This window comes from Pantherophis guttatus, chromosome 16 (genome assembly GCF_059756535.1).
Source record: "Pantherophis guttatus breed Tessera chromosome 16, ASM5975653v1, whole genome shotgun sequence".
NCBI classification, from domain to species: Eukaryota; Metazoa; Chordata; class Lepidosauria; order Squamata; family Colubridae; genus Pantherophis; species Pantherophis guttatus.
The window spans coordinates 842,779-861,876 of NC_142078.1; the positions used below are offsets into that span (position 1 = coordinate 842,779).

The 19,098-nt window shown below is 48.9% G+C and overlaps 1 long non-coding RNA gene across 1 annotated transcript; it reads right to left on the reverse strand.

The window, feature by feature from the left end:
* Positions 1-8,033: 8,033 nt before the first annotated feature.
* LOC148111695 (uncharacterized) lies at positions 8,034-15,330 on the reverse strand. The gene is made up of 2 exons (XR_015730138.1): positions 15,144-15,330; positions 8,034-9,738 (listed from the first exon to the last, which is right to left on the reverse strand). It is a non-coding gene; the product is annotated as an uncharacterized LOC148111695 (long non-coding RNA).
* Positions 15,331-19,098: the final 3,768 nt, after the last annotated feature.

The window sequence follows — 19,098 nt, forward strand, 5'->3', positions numbered from 1 at the left end:
TCCTTTCTAAAGTGTAAATTCTAAATTTTAATGGATTTTAAAATATGGGTATTTTAAATTGGGTATTAATTCAGCCAAATTTATTTAATTCATTTTATTCGATTTTAAATTTTGTATATCTATGTGTTTTATTTCATGGCTGTGCACCGCCCTGAGTCCTTCGGGAGTAGGGCGGTATAGAAATTCAATAAATAAAATAAATAAATAATAAATAAAGTTTCTCATGAAGGTGTGGCTCTCTCAGCATCCTTGCTGAGGGGGAACCCTCAGCAGCAGAGAGGCCATCCGCCTTGCTCAGGATCCTTCAAACCCCCACCTTTTCCTCCTGTCATGTAAGAGGTGCAGCTGAAATCCCAGGAGGAGGAGGAGGAGGAGGAGGAGGAGGAGAAGGGCTTCCTTGCTGGTGGGGGAGGGGGGAACTTTCTGCCCCTCCCCTCAAATTGCAAAGCACTGGGGTGCCCCACCAGCAGCAGCTGCGTTTGGGGAGTCCCTAAGCAAAGAGGGGTTGAGACCCTCTTTGATTGGTCCCGAGGCCAAATGCAGGAAGGTGCCCCTGATGAGGGAGGTGGGAAAGCCGAGGACGCCCCCCCTCCCATCTCCATCCTTCAATCTTCTTGGTTGACTTCCAGAGGGGCCCAAAAGAAGCAGGGGGGCCTTTTGCAAAAGAGGAAGCAAAGATGCAATTTGCCTCTTGAGGTGTCTCTTTGCCAGTCACAGTTGGCATCTTGCTGCGTATTTGGGTAGTGGGGTTTTCTTGAAAGAGGTGTTGGAAGGAAAATTCATCGGGTTCAGTTCTAAGCCAGGAGAAAGAAGATGCTGAAACAAAATGGAGGCTGATTGGAAAGAAGGTCCATTTATTGATAAAGCAGAACCACCAGGGTTTATGGTTCTGGGGCAGCTGACCAACTGGTTTGGCTTTTTATACAGTTTTTACAGCATTTTGTAATCTGGAGAGTTGCCTTATGTGTTTTTATTATTTGACTTTCACAAAGGCTCATGAGGGGTCTTAGTCCTCATCCTGTCAGGTGTGTGTAAATTGATTTTATCTATTGCCTCTAGCCTGCCTGTCTTAATGGACAGCTATTGTTTCTGCTTTTCTCAATGTCCCCTCATCACCCTGGAGCCGAAGTCCTTCTGTCTCGGGCACAGGCTGGCCCAACCTTTCTTCATGGGCACAAAATATCTGCTGGGGGGGGGGGCTATTAAGGAAGGCTGGGTCTGCTTTCTGTCTTGGAGCCTGTTTCTCCATTTCTCCCTTTGGGGAAATTAACATTCTGCCTTTTTTTTAATATTTCCCAAAACATTTCATTCTTGGGGGGGGAGGGAAGGAGAGGAAAGAAGGCGGGGGGGGGGGCTCCAACGGAAGACGGCCTGGCGGTTGGCGCAGCCTGGTTCCTGGATCGACTCCTCTCCTGGGCTGGATCTCCACAACCAAAGGCGAAAGCGCCGCTGCTCACCCGGGAAGCCAAACGTGGCCCGGAGCAGCAGGGCGTTCTGCCGCCGCCAGGGGGCAGGGCAGACCAGTTGGCCGGCCGCGGAGAGCAGCGGGCGAGGAGGGCGCCCGCGGGCACCGGGCAGCCCCAGCGAGGAACAGCCGCCGCCTCCTCCAAGCCTTTCCCGCCCGGCCCGCCTCCCTTCCCGAGGGCCCGTTTGCAGGCGGGGGCTTTGGGCAGCCGGGGGAAGGGGGAGGGCGGCCGCTTGCCCGCCCCGTCCCCCCCAGGAGAAGGCGCGGCGTGGCGGGCGAGAGCCGGTCCTGTGGCCGCGGGGCTGCTGCGAAGGCGCCCGTGCAAGCGGCCCGGCTGAAGGCTTCCAGATGTGGCGCGATGAGGTCATCCGGGGACTCGGCGCTCCCTCCGCCCCCTTTGGCAGCTGGGCTGAAGAGGGGGGGTGCCGGGGGCGGGGGGCGGGGAAGGAAGGAGGGGGAAAGGAGGCGGGGCCTTGGCACAGGTGAGACACGGCAGAGCCGGGGCAGCGAGAGCGCGGCCGTCCTCCGGGATCCCCAGGGCGGCTCAGCAGATCCTTCTAGCCACATAAGGATCCACTGCAGATCCACTGGGGCTTCCACGGCTGGAGGGCACGACCACTGCAACCCCCCCCCCGTGGATAAATGCTGCAGAAGACTCTTTTTAATAAAATACTCACAAAAAGCCCTCGGTGCCTTCCTTTGGCTCAGAGCCAGAAATTCAGCTCTCTCCTCCTTTAAATTCCCTGGCAACTTTATATATATAAAAAATCTTTCCCTGGTCTTTCCAAAGGCCGCTGGACACCCGTTGAAGGACAGGAGGCCCACTGGGCTTCCACCTGAACGGGGCTCTGCCGGGGGGGGGGGGGGAGGGCCAGGTGAGCAGAGGGGGAGGGGTGTCTGCAGGAGCCAGAGCCGGCCAACGGAATCTTGGAGGTTGGTTTTCAACTGGTGCTTCACCAGGATCATGAATGAGGCGATTCTCATTTGGAAGAAGATTGAAAAGGCCACTCTGGAAAAGGAGCAGCTAAGGAGGAATGTAGGCTGGGTCATCAGGATAGGCCCTCTAAAACCACATCTTTGGGCTATGTGGAAGACCCCATAAAGGACATTCTGCATTGCCGGAGCTCCCGTTTTCAGGCCCATTCGATGGAACACGCTCTGTATGTTCCTGGAGAGAAAAAGAGACCATGGAACAGAAAAGAGATCAGGGAGAATGCAACCTATCGTCTAAGAAGACCAAGAGGACAGTGGAAAGGCCAGAAGAATTCAAGCCCAACCCTAAGCTAAGCCTATTGGGGTGTGAAGTGTGCCATCTGTCAGGGACGCAACAGACTGTTTGGAACACAAAACTGGAGGGGACCTGCACAAAGGGCAGCCTCGGCCATCTCAGCCCAGACTTTAAGAGAAATTCAAGGCACCTGGATGGGCTTCTCGTTTGTCCATCTCTCCATTCCACAGGAGAAGGTGAGAAAGAATGGAAGGGTTCTGCCCACAGCTGACTGGCACTGCCAGGGACACTGATGGGAGAGATTCGGGTTTCTGGAGCCACCGCCTGAGGAGACTGGGGGCACTTCGCCAGCGGGAGAAAAATGTCTATGGGGAAAACACGGGAGGGCTTCATTAGGAGGGCTTGAAATTACTTCCTGTGGAAAGTGGGAATTGTACCCCCAAGGAAGGACCCCCGGATCAAGGCTGCCATAGGAAGAAGCAAGAAGGCTGCTGCTTGGACCATTCAGGGAGAAATGAGCAGGAAGATTGGCTCGTAAAGTTCACTGCTTTCATTGTTCATCCGCTGACAAGCAGCATGTCTGGAATAAACAATATGGGCCTGAGCTATTAGCAGAGAAGGGAAAATATGACTTAATAGGTATAAAAGACGTCTTGTGGGATGACTCCCACGGTTGGAGCACAGCGGTTGAAGGACGGCATTTGTTCCAAAGGAACAGAAGGCAAGGAAGAGCTGGGAGGCGGGTCAAAAATCCGAATGGATGAAGTTGGCAATTCTGTAAAGACTTTCTGGGTTAAAGTAAGTGGAGAAAAAAATGAAACCAATACGGTTATTAATGTCTATTCCTGCCCACACAGCCAAAGCGGAAATGTAGACGATGCTTTCCCAAGCAAACTGCTGATCTTTCAAAGAGTCCAAAACCCCAGGCTGGGAGGCTTTCATAACCAATTTAACAGATTAACAGAGTTGGAAGGGACCTTGGAGGTCATGTAGTCCAACCCCCCCCTCCGACCAAGCAGGAGACCCTGCACCATTTCTGACAGATGGCAGTCCAGTCTCTTGTTGGAGGCTTCCAGTGATGAAGCTCCCACAACTTCTGAAGGCAACTTCTGTTCCATGGGTTGATTGCTCTCCCTGTCAGAAAATTCCTCCTCATTTCCAGGTTGAATCTCTCCTTGATCAGTTTCCATCCATTGTTCCTTGTCTGGCCTTTGGAGAATAGGTTGACCCCCTCTTCTTTGTGGCAGCCCCTCAAATATAGGAACACTGCTATCATGTCTTTCCTAGTCCTTCTTTTCATTAGACTAGACATACCCAATTCCTGCAACCATTCTTCCTATATTTTAGCCTCCAGCCCCCTCATCATTCTTATTGCTCTTCTCTGCACTCTTTCTAGAGTCTCAACCTCTTTTTTATATTGTGGTGACCAGAAGTGGATGCAGGATTCCAAGTGTGGTCTTACTAAGGCTTTGTAAACCAGTACTGGAACTTCACATAATCCCTCTATTAATGCAGGCTAGGATTGCATTGGGTTTTTTGATTGCTGCCACAAACGGCTTTAAGGGCTTGTCCATTTGGACTCCAGCACCCCATTCACAGTTACTGGCATGAAACCACGTTTCAACTGTACCTGTACAGTTGGCTTTTCTTGCCTAAATGTAAAACTTTATTTTACCTATGTTGAATTTCATTTTGTTAGATAAGACCCAGTGTTCATGTCTGTCAAGGTCTTTTAGGATCTTGCTTACTTCCCTCCCTTTGGATATAGTTCCGTTGAGGACTACACATTAAGCACAATTTGTCAGCTAGTTACAAACCCATCTGGTGGTGCTGCTGTCTATCCCACCTTTTTTTAGCTTGCCAAGAAGTAGGTTGTAGAAGTAGGCAGCGTTTAACAAATGCTTTGCTGAAATCTAAGTATACTATGCCTACAGCATACACTAATTAGCTGCTACACTAATTTAGTCACTTTGTCAAACGAAATAAGATTTGTTTGGTATGCTCTGTTTTTGATGAACCCATGTTGGCTATTAGTTATAAGTTTGTTTGCTTCTAGGTGTTTGCAAATTTGTTGCCTGATTATCTTCCAAGTTCTTCTCAGATATTGATTAATATTGATTAATTTCCTAGATCCATTTTTTAAAGCCTTTTTTGAAGATGGGAACTATATCAGCTCTTTTCCAGTTCTCTGGAAGTTCCCTGGTGCTCCAAGAACTTGGAAAGGTTCTGAAATCATGTCTGCCAGTTCCTTGAAAACTCTGCCTGCAGCCGTTGGGACCCCGTGATTTGAATCTGTCTGGAGCTGACTGGTGTTCCCTTAACTTATCTTTTGCATATTTTAATTTCCATTCTTAACTTGTCATTTACAGTTCTTTTTTGGGTAAATTGAGTTGTTCTTTTTTCATGAAGACAGATAAAAAGTATGAATTAAGCCATTCTGCTTTCACTCTGGTTCCTCTTACTTCTCTTCCATCTTCTCCCATTAGTGGGCCGATTGTTTCTTTGACTTTTTTCTTGTTTTTTATGTGTTGAGATAAACTATTTAAAATTGTTTTTGACATTTGTTGCAAGTTTCAAAGCCTTAGATTTCCTAACTTCATCTTTGGAGTTTTGGGCTATTCGTTGGCATTCTTCCTTAGCTACGTCTCCCTCTTCCCATTTTGTATACTTCCTCTGTTGGTCTGAGAATTCTTTGTGCGACCATGCTGGTTTTCTGGACGCCTGTTTTAGCTCTGTCAGTCAGTTGGGCCTCTCAGTCAAGTGGGACAGGAGAAATGCCCTGGGACTGATGGCTGGGGTGCCACCCGCTCAGGGCCCGCTCTTAGCAACTGGGCGATGGAGCCTTTGCCTGGCTATCTGTCCCTAATTTGGCTCTTTGGGTCTTCCATCAGAGCCTCATCCAACCACCTTGCTGCTCTTCTCCCTCCCACTTTCTGAGCACGAGAGGCTCCTTGGCATAGCGTGCCCAGCATAGGATGATTTGAGCTGAGTCATTTGCACCCCAAGTGGATTGATTCCTTCAGTGACCTGTGTGTTTGTTTTCTTGGTTGCCTGTGGCATTCTCAGGATCTTCTCCAATGCTACATTTCAGAAGCGCCAGTGCTCTTCAAAGCAGAATTTTTACTGGAGGCTGGAGCAGAGACCCTGGCTGTAGATGTTACTCCGTGTGTGTTTGTGTGTTCTGGATGGGTGCTGGCCATCTGTGGGTTTCCTGTGTAATGGTATTTATCTCGCATGGTTGGTAGCTTGTTAGTAATGCATTTAAGTGACTTGGCCTGTGCCTTGTAGTCTGTCTTTTATTAGGTCTTCCCTGAGAATCGATCCGGCTGTATTGATTTGACTATTGATCTTTCTGGGTAGCTGCTTAATTATTCACCAGCAACAAAGCCCACACTGCACTTCCTCTGATCCTGGGTCTGTGCTTGTGTTCAGACAATCACCCAACCTGAAGCAGATGCTCCCAAGGAAAAAGCAGCAACGAAATAACCATGCCATTATGCCCGCACAACTCCTCCTCCTCCTTCTTTTTTCTTCTTTTTAATTTATATGCCGCCCCTCTCTGAAGACCCAGGGCTGCTCACAATACACTCAAAAAATCACTATAAAAACACTTAAACATTAAAAACATTAAAGACATTAACACTCATTCACACCATTCATGGCCGGATCTTGCCAGATCGCAACAGCGAGATCAACGGCCCCAGGCCTGCCGGAAAAGCCAGGTCTTCTCCGCTTTTCGGAAGGCCAATAGGGTGGGGATGGTCCGGACCTCAGGAGGTAACTGGTTCCAGAGAGCGGGGGCAGCCACAGAGAAGGCCCTCCCCCGCGGGCCCGCCAGCCGGCATTGTTTAGCTGACGGGACCCGGAGGAGACCAACTCTGTGGGATCTTACCGGTTGCTGGGAGCTATGCGGCACAAGGCGGTCTCGAAGATAGCCTGGCCCTGAGCCATGTAGGGCTTTAAAGGTAATAACCAACACCTTGAAACTCCTGATGCCCACTTGGCAGCTCTACACCAAGACACCCTAGCAGACCCTGGGAGGCACATGCCCAGGCACCCTTCACCTGCTCTTCCTTCAATGCTTCATCCCTGGAAGCTTCCAAGAAGAGACTGGACTGCCAATGGTGTAAGGTCTCCTGCTTGGGCGGGGGTTGGATTAGATGACCTACAAGGTCCCTTCCAACTCTGATCTGTGATCAATGGGACTCTCCCCCTCTTCTGCCAACAAAGAACCTACCTGGGGGAAATTGGGCAAACTTTGCACATAAATTTCACAGGAGACCCTAAGGATGTTTTGCTGCAGACCTCAAAGTGGCCACTTAGGGTTGGCAGCCCCAGTGAGTGAGAGTTTGCTGAGCCTCAAAAGATTTCATGCACTCTCAAAGCACACTGGAGTTTTATCACGTGACAACTATTCATTGTTACGGTGCTTGTCATCTGCCCCTGCATAAGCACCCGTTTCTCTTTCCTCCTTACACACCCACACCCCGTTTAAATCCAACATTGGGCTAGCCCCTCCATGCTTCTGAGGAAGTGAGTGGCAGCTCATGAAAGTGGACCCCTTTTTCCTAAAACGGGTGAGCCGGAAAAGGTGCGGCCAGGCTCCTCCTTGGCTTCCACTTGGGTCCTCCCTGTCCCTGAGACCAGCCGAAGGAGGGACGGCAGCCTCACCTTTGGGCCTCTGGAAGCAAAGGGTTGGACTAGATGACCTACAAGGGCCCTTCCAACTCTGTTAATCTGTTAAAGGTTTCTGTTAAAAGGTAGCCACGTTACAACATGGTGTTACAGACAACTATGGACCAACCTGCCTGGGCACCTCTGTGGGTGGTACAAGATTTCCCCGCCTGCCTCTTTCCTGCCAGTTCACTCATTCTGGGACCTTTGGAAAGGGTGTCTGGAGGGAGGAATTTCTTCCCTCTGTGAAGCCTCTTTAATCTCAGATTCCATTCTGTTTTGAGATACCCCCCTCCTCATCCTGATCCTCACCCACAAAAAGCAGAATTGGGGGAAGGAGTCTTAAGCCTTAGGTATGCCCCCCCCCCAAGGACAGAGACAAGGAGCAATGCCAGCAGAAGGCTGATTTTGGTAAGTTCAAACAGAAGCCAGGAAAGGTGGGGGTGGGTGATGTCAGCCTCTTCTATTATTTGAAATGCCTCTAGAGGCTCACTGGCTGCAGAGGGTCTTGACAGGAGGGGCTAATCTGACCGTCCTTGTTCTACCATCATCAGTTGGTTCAATTGTTTTCCCGGCGACAATCTTGTTAGGGTGTGTGTAAAAAGTATTTGTTGCTTGTGCAACGAGCAGAGCAGAAACACACAGGGAAGGAGATAAACGTGCAGCTTGTGTGAGAAAAATACTTTATATACAAGCAGTCTCGGTGTAGGTAAAACAGTCCAAGGTCATAAACAGTAATATCAGTCCAGTAAGTATCTTCTCTTACCAAAGCAAACAGACTTTAGTAACTCTTGGTATACAGTACCATATAACAGACGCAGTAAGCAACAGGATACAATCAGGTATCAATCCGGAAGAAGCAGGAAAAACAAACGCTTCTCTGTGCTGCTTATTTATGCACTGTAGCCTAATTGCAGGGTTCAGCAAATCCTGATTACGTGGCTCAGTTGTTTCTTAAAGAAACAGATATATTGCCTGACCAACAAGTTAGGAGTAAGCTGCAAGCTGAACCTAACAAATCTAATGTTGTGGCTGATCCTGCAAGCCTTTGGAGAGGTTGTTTTGTGGTCTTGTTAAACTCTGTTGTATAGAATGAACGCATAACAGGAGCCAGTTTTGAACTCAAGGCTACAACGAAGCCAGGTAGCTTTGTAGGTTAAGTAACCTGTCTTTGGTCTCAGCAGGTTGCATGAACCAGGCCAACTGGGAAGCCATAATTGTGGCTTATTGCTTGCATGTTATCTGATCCTTAGCCATTCCCCCCCCCCCAGCTTAGCTTTAGGACTTAGCATGTTGCATGAGGCTGATGTAAACATAATACATTGGATGGTTCTTAAGGTCATACACGAACCTTTTAGGTAAGTGGTTTCTTGAATCAGAAGCTGAGGTGGAGTGAGACTACTCACCCCAGATGACTTGCCCTGACCAACTCACCATGGGACAATTTCAATGTGGGATGAATCAACAGAGGCTGGTCTCTTGTCCCTCTGAGTCATCCTAAAACCTAAAGCAAGACAAGGCCCACTGCAGTTGACATCTCCCCACATTGAATTGTCCCATGGCAGGTTGACTGGGGTGAGCTGGCCACAGTGGTTGTCCTACACCCGAGTGAAGGAGCCAGGAGAAGTCCACCCATGCCTTGCCTGAGAGGAGACCCATCTAGCTGGAAAGGCTGGGCCATTTTCAGCTTAGCCCTTTGACCTGGGCTCCCTGGAAGGAAGGTATTCGGGAGGAAGGAGTAGAAGAGCAGAGAGGGGGCAGAATTATGGATTTCTGGGAAAGCCCCTGGGAAGAATGGAGAACCGCTCCTGTTGATGAGTAGATCCTCATTCTGAGCAGAAGACGATGATGTCTCAAGGGCTTCATGCAGGGCAGCTCAATTGGAACGCTGCCTTTGGCTTGCCTGGTCCTGCCACCCACTTCCTGGATTCACCTTCTGATTCTGTGTCCTGGGCTCTCCGGCCACTTTCCCCCATTTGGGTTTGGAAGCTGGAATTGTTTCCTGACGTGCCAAAAGGCAGCTGGGCCTCTTCTGGGGTGATAGGCAGGGCAGAGTCTTTGATGAATTGGCATCCTGGCCCGTCCCAGAGTGGAGTTATTGAAAAAAAAACGCAGGTGGGCTTAGTGTAAAGATCAAAGCATCCTGCGCTGGATGAAAGCATCTCTCCGGGAAATGAAACATACTTGGCATCGCAGAGAGGTGCCCGAGGCCCTCGTGGCTGCGTGCGGAAGTGTCGCTTCAGGTCTCATCCAAAGGCCGGTAGCCGCTGCAGCCCAGCTGCATCTCTTTCCCATCTGCTGCTGCTGGGAATGGCCTGCTGGAGGGACACCTGGCCATTAATCTGCAATTTCCCTCATTATCTTCAATTGCCTGGAAAGGTATACAGAGTAACATGGGTATCATATGAAGAACGGTTGCAAGAACTGGGCAGAGAAGGACCAGGGGAGACAGGATAGCAGCCTTCCAATATTTGAGGACTGCCACAGAGAGAAGAGGGTCAAGCTATTTTCCAAGGCACCCAAAGGCCAGACAAGGAATAATGGATGGAAACTTATCAAGGAGAGATTCAACCTGGAAATAAGGAGAACTTTTCTGACAGCGAGAACAATCAATCAACAGAACAGAAGTTGTGGGAGCTTCATCACTGGAAGGTTTCAAGAAGAGACCGGACTGTTACCTGTCAGAAATGGTGTAGGGTCTTCTGCTTGGGTGGGGGGTTGGACTAGATGACCTACAAGGTCCCTTCCAACTCTGTTAAACTGTTAATCAAACGGAAGGCTTAAATCCACAACATTAACCAACATTTTAGAATGATTTTCCTAAAATAAATACATTTTGCAACATGATCATTTTTCAATCTAATCCATTTAGGACACTATACCGAGAGGTGAGAATGGGACACAGATAAAAATATGCTTAAAATTTAACTAATTTTAAAATATAACTAATTTATACTCTAATGGTCCATCTGTATCATAGCTTTGCTTTCAACAGGAGCCCTTGAGTAAGGCTTTCTCAGCACTTCCACAGATGTGTTCTTGAGCCTAAGCAGAGTGCTAAATAATACCGAGTAATTTCATAAACCTTGAGAGAAAGAAAAGGCTCATAACATAACTTGTCTTGGAGGCAGAGTAACTGTTAGCCCAGCTACTACTGAATGCTAAGAGACATTTATGGAAGGTTAGATTTACTAGAAATAGGAGTAAGTATGTAAGTCCTCAACTTTAGCGACCATTCAAAGTTAAAACAACAACATTGAAAAAAGTGACTTAGGACTGGTCCTCACACTTGTGTCCAATGAAGTGTTCCTCAGTCACAGGATTCGATCCGAGCGCTGGCGTTGATGGCCCTTTGATGACTCTGAATGGTGGCTTTCCTGACTGACCTCCCCCAAGCCAATTCATGGCAGGGAAGACTGCAAATTCTGATCCTTCAATGTCTTGTTTAACAAAGGTGGTGATTTTCTGAATTGCAGCAAAAAGGTTGTAAGAGTGGGTGCATTGTGTGATGTCTCGCTTAATGACTGCACTGCATAACAACAAATTTCCTGGTCCCAACTGTGGTCATGTCAAGGATTACCATCCCTGATTTCCATCGCTTGATCCATTTCTATGGGGGGGGGCTCCCTTGCAGGAAGACCAGAGCCCCTCTTTCTACTTATGATGGTGCCTTAATATGGTTCTTCAGGAGGCTTTTTTTTTAAAGTATCCCAAAAGAGATGCATCACAGGAAATTGCACACTGGAAAGCTCCTATTAGGAGAAAATGCTTCCAGTGGAAGATGCCTATTAGAATTCATAAGTAAATGGGATGGGAGGAAGTTGGGCTTGAAGAGAAGTTGGAAACAGCATCAAAAAAGCAGAGGTTTGGTTCATCCCTTCCACAGAGTGAATGGGACAATTCAATTCAATTTAATTATTTAAAATAATTAAAAAATATATTTTAATTTTTGTCATTCATGTTTCATTTTGTCCCTCCTTTGGCATCCTTTCTCTAATGATTCTGTTCCACAATTTCTTCGATATTAGTGTAACTCTTGCCTCTGGTGCGTTGGCTGTGGTAAGTGGTCCCATTCCCTCTGCAGAGACGCCCCAGATAAAGGGGTGCTGCTGGCTAAGGAGGTGCAGCTTCCGCTTGGGGTATTGCGCAGGGCTGCCCCCATCTCCCCTCATGGCCCCATCTGGTGGGGCTCCAGGTTGGATTCCCCCCAAAAAAACCCATTGCCAAGGGGTTTTATTAGCTCACGCTGGCAGCCGCAAGGAGGGTGATGTGACGGGCGAAGCCATGGTGGTGGCTCGTGACGCAGGTTCTCTGCAAAGCCACCAGGCAGAGGTGACCTTCCATATGTTGGAAGATCATGATGGCCTCTGCACCGAGGACTTTCAAACTATTTCCCAGACGTTTCAATGGGGATATTTCATCCGGTATCGAAATCAGAGAGCAGAATTCCTGCCTTGCGGTTGCCCTGCATTTGTCTCCCGGCTGCTCTTTGAGACCCAACCTCCCTCGGTTTTTTCCCAACAACAGCACTCTTGTAGGCTGACCGGCCCCAGGTTGGTCATGTGGGTCCTTGATTAGAGGCCGGCTCTTTCGGCCATCTAGTCCCAGAGGAGGAGAGGGCAAAGTGACATAAACTGGTCAAGAGCATTTCCCCCTCAGGGGCTTCGGGGTGGGGGGCTCCCTGGGTTTTCAGAAAAATTGGTCTTGCACCCCACTTAGTTACCAGGGCATCCCAAATTAGAATGCCAGCATGCTAAAATCTGAGATAGGCTCCAAAATTAAGTGCAAAGTTTAAATCATTAAGAAAATTAGAAAGGATAATAAGATGAAATAGAACAGTAAGAATATTTTTAAGATCTAGAAATGCAGAGTGCTGATTTTACCCCCAGCACCCCCAGGGCCGGCTGGCCTGCTCAGGACCTGGGACAGAGGCCCGCTTGCTGCCCTGAAGCTTCCCAAACACGTCACCCCATGACATGAACGGTCCCGCGGGAGCTGACCTGTCTGGGCTCCGATCACACAGTCACTTACGGAAAACGTACCACGGCAGGGAGTGCCCTGAAGCGATCACAAAACAGATTTATTCCAGAGACACAATTTTAAATTTAAAAAATGAGGAAACCCATCCTACATCAAAATGGGATTGACATGTATATTTATTTTCCAATCCTTCAGACTTATACAAAGTTTAGTCCTGTCTAACTGAGCCAACAAACAAAAGAATAGATTGTGATTGGATGGGATGTCACATCAATAAAACCAGAACAACAAGGCAGGTGGAAAACGTGGCAGCTTAGGAGGAGCATTTTGGGTGAAGCCCAGCAGCCTCAAGTGCCAGCAAATGCCCTTTGGCATTCAAAGGGGGAAACGGCAGGGAAGCCACCCCCACCACCCGCTTGCTGGGTAAAGGCGGCTGTTCTTTGCAAAGGTGATCGGAGGATATCAGGAGTGCCTCACTGGGCCTAATTTAAAATAAATTGGGAACAGCCATCGCAGATGTTGGCTCTGCTTGAACAGGACATGGAATGAATTTGAGGGCACTGAGGACGTATAATTAAAGCTTTATATATCAGGACACAGGTCTTAATTGTGCCCCGAGATGCTTCCTAGATGTTTTTGTTATTAGTCTTATATAAGGAATATGGTCTCCATCAGCTGTTGCGGCAGCCCAGAAACATTTCCAGATGGAACTACGCCTAGTCTGCTTCTAAAAAGCGCGGTGCATGTTCTATGCACATCCATCCACTCGTGTGCATCCATGCTGAGTCTGGCTGTGCATCCCAGGGGTTGGCAGGAAAAACCCTGCATGGCCTGGGGCTAAAATATGACTGATTCCCAGAGCAAGAAAAAAAGGATGGAGTCAAGTTGTTGGCTACCGCTTGTTGGCCAACCCTTTGAAGGAATGGAGGAGCAGAAGTCCTCTTCAATGGCTGGAGGTCAATGGGTGGGTGGGTGGGGGGGGAGATGGCAAAAGCTGTGGAGGAAACCAGGACAGGATACAGGACAGACCCTCCCAAGGCTTGGGGCAAGTTGCCTTCCTTTCGGGTCCCTGCCTGACTTCCCATCTGCTTCCAAGAAACAGTAACAGAATAACAGAGTCAGAAGGGACTTTGGAGGTCTTCTAGTCCATCTCCCAAATCAAACAGGAGACCACATACCATTCTGGACAAGTGCCAGTTAGGTGTCCATCTGGTGGTGATGCTGCCCATCCCACTAAGAAATAGGCTGTGGTCTACTTTGTCAGATGCTTTGCCAGAGTGTAAGTAAACTACGTCCACAGAATTTCGATAGTCCACATTTTATTTTTTTATTTATTAGAAAAATTATATTACCGCCTATTTGCACATGGCATCTCAAGGTGGCTTACAGATGTATAAAAGCATCATATATAAAAAGATAAAACTAATAAAAGAAAATAATCAAATAATAAATTAATAAATATTTAGCCCCCCACCCTTCACGCCAGCAACAACACATCACACGAGCCATTGAATGGGCTCCATCCGGCTCTGGGTTCCCCAGGCCCTCTGGCAGGACCAGGTCTTCAGCGCCTTCTGGAAGAGTGTCAGAGTGGGGGCCAGTCTAACCTCTGGGGGAATGATGTTCCAGAGAGAAGGAGCCACCATGGAGAAGGCCATCTTCTGGGTCCCACCAGGTGTATTTTCCTCGGGGATGGGGCCCACAACATTCCCTGCCTCCCTGCTCTGATGCGTCAGGTAGATGTGACTGGCGAGAGACCATCCCTCAGATAATCACATCAAGCTTTCCTGGTTGCTAGGCCAGGAGCAGCAGCAAACCTGGGCCTTCCTCAGCATTGACCCCCTTGCAAGATGGGCTGGCGCGGCCCCTCAGCTCCCAAAGTCTGCGCTGGCACTTGGGGGGAAGGAGAGATGCTCTATTTCAGGGGTCTCCAACCTTGGCAACTTTAAGACTTGTGGACTTCAACTCCCAGAGTTCCTCAGCCAGGTTCACAAGTCTTAAAGTTGCCAAGGTTGGAGACCCCTGCTCTCCAAAAGAGCATCAGGTGAGCGGAGCACTCTGAAGCCGTTTTGGATTCTCTGGCTGCAGGAGCTGCTTCTCAGAAGGCACGCTAGGCCAGGGGTGAAATGCTCCCGGTTCAGACTGATTCAGCCAAACCGGTAGAGATGGCAGCTGGTGGTTCGGAGAACTGGTAACGATGGCGGCACAAGGCTCCGCCCACCCGCCCGGTCGTCGTTACTTCCTGGTTTTAACGCAGAAGGGTTTGCGCATGCGCAGAGGGTCCGTGCGTGCAGGTGGTGCGCGTGGGGTGCCTGCACTTCCGAACCGCTTGGGAAGGTAAGTGGATTTCACCCCTGCGCTAGACCCGTCTTCAGAAGTTGCCAGGCTGAAAAAAACAAACGAACAAGCATGGCCAAGGGCTGTGTGTGAAACAAGTTACTGCTATCTTGGCACCGAATCACCAAGGAACCCATTTCTCCTCCGAAGCCTGGCAAAACTTACTGCTGCAAAAGCCATACGGGAGCCCTTGGTGGTGTCAAACCCCCTCCCCAGTAATAGGCATAGCAGAAGGTCCAGCTACGCTGTGAGTAGGAGTAGATAGATTCTGTTAGAGGTGGAAGGGACCTTGTAGGTCATCTAGTCCAACCCCCGCCCAAGCAGGAGACCCTACACCATTTCTGACAAATGGCAGCCCAGTCTCTTCTTGAAAGCCTCCAGTGAAGCCTTGCAATGACAAGCTGGTAAGACCGAGTTCCTCTTTTTCAACCTCCTGCATCCCTTTTCCCAAACACCTACCGTCTTCTCCAAACACGGACCTGCATCCTTCAGAAGAGCCCCAGGTGCAGGATGCCACATCGGTCAGCCATTACCTGGGCTGCAGAGGGCCTGCAGAAGCCAGATGTGCCGTCTTCGCAGCCGTTCAGGCCAACATGGCCCCGCTGGATAGAGGGCAGCACGTCCAGCAACAGGAAGGGCAGGTCCATAACAGCTTCCTACGGCAGCCGTTGCTGGACCGATCCCATTTCTGGCTTCATGGATGACAACACATCCAGATGGTGTTCATGGGGAGGGGGAGGGGGGAAGGGGGTTGAAAGACGAGGGAGAAACTGCTCAAAAATGAGAAAGATGCTAAAGAGGATTTTAAGATGACTCAGCTGTGGGGGTTGGGGGAGACAAAGGCTGCAGCAGGAGCCCAGGGCAAAAAGCAGACATGGAGGCGTGTGAAAAATAGCCCTAAAACTAGACAGGATGATAGAAGATTCTAGTCCTGGAAGGGCTCAGCCTTTGCTCCAGACAGAATCTTCTCCGGCGTTTATAACAGATGACTGTCCAACTGTCTCATCTAAGGCCTCCGGCAGAGAGTCTTCAGCAGCCTCTTTCATTGGGCTGACCGCTTGTACACAGGTAGTCCTCAACCTACGACCACAATTGAGCCCAACATTTATGTTGCTAAGTGAAACATTTGTTAAGTGAGTTTTGTGACTTTTCTTGCCACCATTGTTAAATGAATCACTTTGTTTTCAAATTAGTGACACGATTGTTGAGTGAATCTGGCTTCCCTGTGGACGTGGCTTGCCAGACGGTCACAAAAGGGGATCACGTGACCCCAAGACACTGCGACCGTCATATGTATGAGTCAGTTGTCAAGCATCCAACCACTTGACCCTGGGGACGCTGCAGCGGTCCTAAGTGTGAGAAATGGTCATTTTTTTCAGTGCCGAAAATGCCCCGTTTGGTAGTTTGGCAAAGCTGGCGAGTTGTGAGATGACGGGAACTCTGAACCGCTCTGGAAGTGGTGGGAAAGGGGCAAAGAAACACGGGTGTGCAGCACAACCGCACAATCCCCCACGTGCTGAAACTGCTGGGGTGTGATCTGGAAGGGCCCCTCTGGCGTCCCTGCATCTGGGGGCTTCAGCTGACCATCTGGCGTTACTGCAGAGTTTCTGGCCAGGCCCAGCTTCCCACGACCTGGTCAGTTTCTCACTATATTTGCCTGTGATGACCCAGAAACAAAAGACCTCGTGCCCTGAGCAATTTTTAAATTTTGTTTCCAGGCATCTTTTATTGGATTTTTAATTGATTTAATTAAATCATCTCGTTATAAATGTATACATATATACAAATGTATAAATGCATGTATCCAGCTCAGTGAGCTAAAGAGCGATTAGTTGAAAAAAAAGAGGACAAATCATGTTTGGCTTTGGTTCCGTAATCCAGCCTTCTTCCCTTGCAAAAGAGTGTGCTATGCTCCAAGAGTGGAAGCCAAAGTTTAGGAACATTATATACATTTTGCAACAGCAGCACGGGTGGGGTGGGGTGGGGGTAGGGGGCTGCCACGTTGCTGGGAGTGTGGAGGGTGGAGTTTCGGTGGGAGGCCTGCTGGGTTCCAGGAAGCAGCAACGCACACGGGGCGCAGTCCTTGGCTCTGCCTCTTCGGGAGATCAGCACTCCTGCGGAGCCCAGCTGGATGTCTTCATGGCCGTGGAGCCCCTTTGGTGCTGCTGGTGCACGGAGAAAGGCCGGCCAGATGCAGCAGCTGTTCAGTCCAGATGCAAAGCTGCTTTGGCATGCCAGCCAGCCCTGGTAGCTGCCAAAATAGAGCATGCCTGGCTCTAGGAATGCCCACTCAGAAACACAGTACACAGATTTCTTTCTTTCTCTCGTGAAAATAAATAAAAGAGAGAGAAAGAGAGCGCAAAATATGCTACTTTAATTTCTCTGCTGTACTAGGAGCAATTTATTGTAAGGATTAATTATCTCGCTTCTTCCTCCTAAAGTATGTGGTGTGGGCTTTTCCCTCCAGATCATCCAGATGTTGCTCATCTGCCATATGCAAAGGAAAGTGGCTCTTCCTTTCAATTTCCCAGAGGTCGTCGTTGCTCACCTAGGCCAGGCAGGTCTTTCTTGGGTGGGTGGGTATTGGACTAGATGACCTACAAAGTCCCCTCCTTGTAGTCTGTTCATCTCTTCTATCATTGGACATTCTTGTAGACTTTTCTGGACCACTGGGCAGTATTTGGCTTCAAGATGTAGCATTTTGCAGGGGTGATGCCATCTTATGGGCTCCCCACAGAATTCCATGCTGTTGCATCTGTTGTCCAATCTGGGGAAGGTCATCTGGATGAGCAGGACATCAAGATCTACCTCTTCTTGCTTTCTACCTTCAAATATGCAGTTTGGTCATTGCTTAAACCTGATAATGGGCTGGGTGAAGCTAACAATTTGTTTTGGCCATCAGGAAGCCAGGCTCTGGACTTGGGTTCAAAGCCCCCCCTTTCTCCACCACCCAAATTTTATTGATTTTCTTATTAATTACATTTCTTAGTGCTTAACAAACATCGTGTTGTCTGGGTATTTAATTTGCTTAACAATTCTGATTATATTCTTAATCTCCACCACTTTTCCCCCCAACCACTGATAAAATAGAGTCCATGTTTGATAGTATTCTGTGTCTTCTTTCTGCTTAATTTTCAATGTCAGTCTATCCATTTCTGCACATTTCCAACATTTGCTAGACATATTTTAAAGGGTTCAACCCAGTGCTGGGTTGCTCCCGGTTTGGTCCAGTTCTATAGAACTGGTAGTAAAACCGGCAGGAGCCTCTGTCCACCCGCCACGACATCATCATGGTGATCTGCGCATGCACAGAAGTGTGTGTGCGTGCTCCCGCTGCGAACCGGTAGTAAAGGTAAGTGGAACAGAGTGGAAGGAGGGGGAGGGGGAGGGGGAGGCGAGAGAGGGATTGCCTGGCCCTGCATCTTTCCTGGATCCCTGTGCCAAAAAAGGGACCCCAGGGGCCACCATGGAAAAGGCCTTGCCTGTGGAAAAGGGCAGGGAAAGGAAGGCGGGGAACGCCTGGGGGCCCTGTTTTTCATGCAGGCTCCGCTCTCTGCCCTCAAGAGGTTTCAGAAATTCCAAACATTTTAATTTCCTCTGAAATTCCTGAGACATTTTGCAGGGACAGCATTCCTCTATTCAGGCATCCTCCTGCCCATCTGCTCCCAGACAGAGCCTCAAGGCCTTCACCTCACAGGCTCCGGCACCCATTCAGCGCTCTCTGGGCTTCTCTTGCGTTCTGTCTTCTCCAGAGGAAAACAGGGGTCAAGGGAGCCCTTTGAGAGTGGGGGAGGCCTTCGCTGCTTGCAGGAATGCCTAAAGTTGCTCTCTTTGGGGTGTAGAAGTGGGAGAGGCGGGTGAGACCTGGATCATCTTAAGAGGCTCTGAAAAAGAAACATCCTTCTTCACAAGCTTCAGAATTCCAAAGATGGCAGATTTAGTGGTACTGAAAACATCAGGTGCCCTGCTGCTGCCCAGTTTCTGCCAAATTTGATAAACTGCAGAAAAGCTCTGGGTTTCCCCATCACCCCACTTAACTACCATTTTCCAACATCCCACCCAGTGTGGCCCACAAATGCACCAAAATCTTGCCAGACCATTAGCCTGATGATGTTACCTACTTAGGGTAATGAAACGTCTACAAGAAAACAAGCAAGCACTAAGCACCCCTCGTTTCAACCCTGAGCTACAAATATTCTTCTTTATTGATCCACTGTTTCATCTTTCTTCTTGTTGTTGTACAGACCAGTTTTGGCATTTTTATCTACTTCCTCGAGAATATGGGAGAGACAGATGTTGCAATTTGATGGGCTTAAAGGTCTCATCAAGCTATGTGAGCTGTTCTGAGTTAAGCTGCCTTTTGCAATTGACTAATGGTGAATTTGTCAATGTCAACTTCAGGGGCATTGCATCC